The sequence below is a fragment of the Bison bison genome, unplaced genomic scaffold (genome assembly GCF_000754665.1).
Source record: "Bison bison bison isolate TAMUID 2011002044 unplaced genomic scaffold, Bison_UMD1.0 scf7180017864382, whole genome shotgun sequence".
NCBI classification, from domain to species: domain Eukaryota; kingdom Metazoa; phylum Chordata; class Mammalia; order Artiodactyla; family Bovidae; genus Bison; species Bison bison.
Genome location: NW_011494954.1, coordinates 4,165,710 through 4,171,158, shown reverse-complemented (window position 1 = coordinate 4,171,158; position 5,449 = coordinate 4,165,710). Strand labels below are relative to the sequence as shown.

The 5,449-nt window shown below is 40.2% G+C and overlaps 1 pseudogene; it reads left to right on the top strand.

Annotated features, from left to right (window-relative positions):
- The first annotated feature begins 1,270 nt into the window (after window positions 1-1,270).
- Window positions 1,271-1,649, top strand: LOC105001371 (annotated as a pseudogene).
- The last annotated feature ends 3,800 nt before the right edge of the window (window positions 1,650-5,449 follow it).

Genomic DNA, 5,449 nt, shown 5'->3' with positions numbered 1-5,449 from the left:
AGTCGCTCAGTCGTGTCCGACTCTTAGCGACCCCATGGACTGCAGCCTACCAGGCTCGTCCGTCCATGGGATTCTCCAGGCAAGAGTACTGGAGTGGGGTGCCATCGCCTTCTCCAGTAGATAGGTTATAGTTTTGCATAAATTCCATTTTAGGGCTGTCCAGGGAATAGTGTTGAAAAGGGAAAGGGTAAGTCTAGTAGGTTGAGAACCATGGAAGTAGATGCAGTATTTGGAATCAGTAAAGAGCAGATCTCTTTTAGCAAGAAAACCCCAGAGTTGTTGACTTTTCCTGACGGGCTTATTGGCTACATTGGCAACATTACTGGGCCTGATGTGAAAGAATTATTAAGTCTTTCAGGAGATTATATGTTGTGTGTTAGGTGTCAAGTTATCTGACCTTATTTACCCAAGGAATTGGGCTTTTCAGGTGAGTTTTTTTTTTAAGTTAAATTTTTTCCTCTTGGCTGGACAAAAAATTGTGCTTTTTATTTGAGGGAACAAATTTGGCAGAAAATCTCTTTTGATTTAGGTTTACTTTTTTTCCAGTGAAAGAACTATGCAGGACATTCATGCTGTAGCTCAAAACGCTCACGGTTACTAATTGTTATGAGGAAGCTGGCATCCGAAGGGCTTTGGGCAAAATGTCCTGACTCCATGAGCAGTAACCCACCAGGCTCCTCTGTCTATGGGATTCTCCAGGCAAGAACATTAGAGTGGGTTGCCATTCCCTTCTCCAGGGAATCTTCCTGCCCAGCAATTAAACCTGGGCCTCTTGAGCCACTGGGAAAGCCCCATCTGCAGTCAGTCATATAGAAATTGCTGAGATAAGGTAAAAAATAGTATTTCACTTTGGGCTTGAGTAAAAAAGAGTGAGTTCTTTGTACAGGGTCATGCCATGTGCAGACATCTATTATGGTCAGTAAGGGAAAACTTTTCTCTTCCTCCTTTGGGCCCCCTTTTATCTGGAATCCCCCTCTCTCCCTGCCTTGTCTAGATAGGATCATGCTGCCCCAGGGACTATCCTCTTAGTCTGCTCTGGTATGGATGGTTTGTTGAATAGGATGGAGGGAAGAGAAAAGTGCCCTGGATCTTTCAGGCAGGGAATCTACCTTTTAATGTTAGGAGCTCAGTATTGTTTGTTGGTTTTTGAGGGCCCAGTTTCTGGCACCCATCAGCCAGGATTTCACCTCTGGCTCTGCAATTAATAGTTGTGTGACTTATTTCAGCTTCCTCATCTATAAAAAGAAATATAATACCTGCTCTTTCAGCTATCTTGGACCCTGTGAAGGCCTCCTGGGAACGGGACTTCTAAAACGACAAATATGTCTGGAAGGCTGTGGTCCAAGGCCATCTTTGCTGGCTATAAACGGGGTCTATGGAACCAAAGGGAACACACTGCTGTCCTGAAAATTGAAGGTGTATATGCTCGAGATGAAACTGAATTCTGTTTAGGCAAGAGATGTGCTTATGTGTACAAAGCAAAGAACAACACAGTAACTCCTGGTGGAAAACCTAACAAAACCAGAGTAATCTGGGGAAAGATAACTCAAGCTCATGGAAACAGTGGCATGGTTTGTGCCAAATTCTGAAGCAACCTTCCTGCTAAGGCCATTGGACACAGAATTCGTGTGATGCTTAAAACTTCTTAAAATAAATAAAAGTGTGGATTTGTAAAAAAAAAAAAAAGAAATATAATAATACCTAATCTTCAGGTTTGTTGTGATGATTAAATGTGTATGTAAATGGGAAGCAGGAAGGGAAAAAAGATTTTTTCTACCACATTTAGACATTTAAGCAAAAGAATATTTTGTTTGCCTCTGTTTCCTGGTTGGTGTTTTATTGCAGGTTTCAGTTCAGTGCAGTTCAGTCGCTCAGTCGTGTCCGACTCTTTGCGACCCCATGGAATGCAGCATGCTGGGCCTCTTTGTCCATCACCAACTCCCAGAGTTTACTCAAACTCATGTCCATTGAATCAGTGATGCCATCCAACCCTCTCATCCTCTGTCATCCCCTTCTCCTCCTGCCGTCATCTTTTCCCAGCATTTCAGATTAGTTGAATTTATTTAATTCCTTCAGCCTTTGGGGTAGTGGGACTAGGAGAACAATACCTAGTAGAAGGAGTCATCCGCTTGGGCTTTAGATGGAGAAGTTGGACTGTTGAAGTCTTCACTCCAGGTGGATCCATCTTAGTCCAGAGAAATTGGAGACTGATAGGAAATGGACTTTGAAGTACTCTTCATTTTATTGTGGAAGGTCTGCCGCCTTACATGCACTGGGCTAAGTCCTGCAGCTACACTAGTGAACAAGACAGTCAAGTAGGGAGACAGACAGGAACACATACATAAAATGTAAACAAGATAACTTCACATGGTATAAATACTTTGAAGACTGTAACACCAAATTCCTACTTTAGTTAGAGGGGTCAGAGAAAGCCTTTTCACTCTTGAGCTGGGTGCTGAATATAAAGATCTGGGGCAAAACCTTGCAGGTGCATGAATAGCAAATACAGATAAATTCCCATAGGTGTAGGACTGGTTATCTGTTTTCTCTTGAGTGAGTTTGGGCAGTGTGACTTTCAAGGAATTCATCCATTTTATTTATAGGCATGGAGTTTTTATAAAATAATATTCTTTTATTATTCTTTTCCTAGGTGTAGATTTATCTAATGATATGCTCCCTTCCATTCCTGATATTTTATAATTTGTGTCTTCTCTCTTCTTTTCTTGATCAGTCTGGCTAGGAGTTTACAAATGTTACTGATCTTTTCTAAGAATCAGCTTTTTGTTTTATTTAGCTTTTTCTATTGCTTTTCTATCTTATTGCTTTTCTTTCCTTATAGATTTCTGCTGTTATCCTTATTTTTTCTATCTTTCTGCTTGGTTTTACTATGCTCATCTTTTCTAGTTTCTAAAGTCAGAAACTTAGATAACTGATTTGAGAATTTTCTTCCTTTCTAACATAAAGATTTAATGCTCTAAATTTCCTTCCAAGTATTGTTTAAGCTGCAACCTTCAAATTTTGATATGCTGTATTTTCACTTTCACTCAATTCAAAAGTTTTCATGGAGAGCCAGACATTTGGAAATGAGCATTCTGACTCTTTTGCTAGGCCTTTATTGTGGAGGCTTGAGTCACTTGCAGGCTCCTGCATCCTTTCCCAATCTTTCTGTCAGGATGATGGGGATAAGGCTCTTGGCAGGGTTTCATGCCTTTTTTCCATCTCACTATTGTTTCTCTCAACCTCCCATGGTGTCCCTTCTCTTCTCCCGACCTCTTATGTTGGCTTGCTCTCAGTATTTGATTCTCTTCTTTATCCATAGTCACCCTTAGAGATGTCTTCCAGTCTTATGGTTTAAATACCATTAATAAGGCAAGAAGACTCTTGAGAGTCCCTTGGACTGCAAGGAGATCCAACCAGTCCATTCTAAAGGAGATCAGTCCTGGGTGTTCTTTGGAAGGAATGATGCTAAAGCTGAAACTCCAGTACTTTGGGCACCTCATGCGAAGAGTTGACTCATTGGAAAAGACTCTGATGCTGGGAGGGATTGGGGGCAGGAGGAGAAGGGGACAACAGAGGATGAGATGGCTGGATGGCATCACTGATGGACGTGAGTTTGAGTGAACTCTGGGAGTTGGTGATGGACAGAGAGGCCTGGCGTGCTGCGATTCATGGGGTCGCAAAGAGTCGGACAAGACTGAGCGACTGAACTGAACTGAACTGAACTGAAGGCAATAATGTCCACATTTATATCTCCAGGTCAGATCTCTCATGCAGTTTATGTCTAAAAGTGAACTCCTGCTGTTCCTTTATAAATTTGTTCTAACTTCTTTCTTTTTACTTGATGACCACTTTCATTCTTCTAGTTGGCCAGACTAAAAACCTGGGAGGCAAACAACTTCTCTCTCATACTTTACATCCAACCCATGAGCAATTGTGTTGGTTCTACTTTCAAAATATATTCAAAATCTGATCCCTATTAACCACCTATGTTGCTACCATTCTGATACAAAACACCATCCTCTTCTATTTGGGTCACTGTGGTAGCCTCCAAACTAGTCTTTCTGTGTCTATATTAGCCATTATACAGCCTATTCTCAATACAGTAGTCAGAGTGAGCCTTCCAAAATTGAAATCAATTTTTAACTGATTAAAAACTGATTTCAGTTCTCTGTTCAAAACCCATTGAAGGGTCCCTTCAATGCTTACTTCAAATGCAAAGACTTCTAATGCTTACAGGGTCTTGCTTCATCCAACCCTTGTGTCTTCTCTGACTTCATCATCTACTGCTCTCCCCTCTGTGAGCTCCTCTGCTGTCCTACTGGCCTCCTTGCTCTGCCTCTGACTTGCCAGTTATCCTTCCTCAGCGTCTTTGCTCAAGTTGTGTCCTGTGTCTGGAATGCTTTTCTCTATCTTAAAAAAAAATTGATGTATGGCTGATTTATAATGTGTTAATTTCTGCTGTATGGCAAAGTGATTCAGGTATACATCTACATACATTCTCTTTCATATCCTTTTCCATTATGGTTTATTATAGGATATTGAATATAGTTCCCTGTGCTATACAGTAAGACCTTGTTGTCTATCCATTATACATACAATAGCTTGTATCCACTAACCCAAACTCCCAATTCTTCCTCCCCCAACTCCCTTTCCAACAACGAGTCTATTCTCTATGTCTGTGAATCTATTTGTGCTTTGCCGGTAAGTTCGTTTGTGCCATATTTTAGATTGCACATACAAGTGGTGTAATATACTATTTGTCTTTCTCTGTCTGACTTAATTCACTTAGTGTGATAGTCTCTAGGTCCATCCATTTTGCTGCAAATGGCTGAGCAGTATTCCATTGTATATATGTATCACATCTTCTTCATCCATTCATTTGTTGATGGATATTTAGGTTGTTTCCATGTTTTGCCTATTGTGAATAGTATTGCTGTGAATATTGGGGTGCATGTATCTTTAAATTATACTTTAGTTATATGTCCAGGAGTGGGATTGCTGGATCATATGGTAATTATGTTTTCAGTGTTTTGAGGAAACTCCAAACTGTCTTACATAGTGGCTGCACCAACTTACATTTTCACCAAGAATGTAGGAAGATTTCCTTTTCTCTGTATCTTTTTTTTTTAACAGTCAAAATTTTATGTATTTATGCATTGAACTTTAGGTTTCTAGAGGCAAGTACATTCATTCAGTAAATATTTACTGATTGCCTATGATTTTACTAGGCATTAGTGGAGAAATTTGAGAATATAAAAATGACAGTTATATTCTCTGCTCTTAAGACATTTACAACTGAGTTGGAGACACATAAATGCATACAAATACATTTTATTGCTATATAACAACTATGCTAATTCGCTTCTTTGCAACCCCATGGACTGTAGCCTTCCAGGCTCCTCTGTCCATGGGATTCTTCAGGCAACAATATTGGAGTGGGTTGCCATTT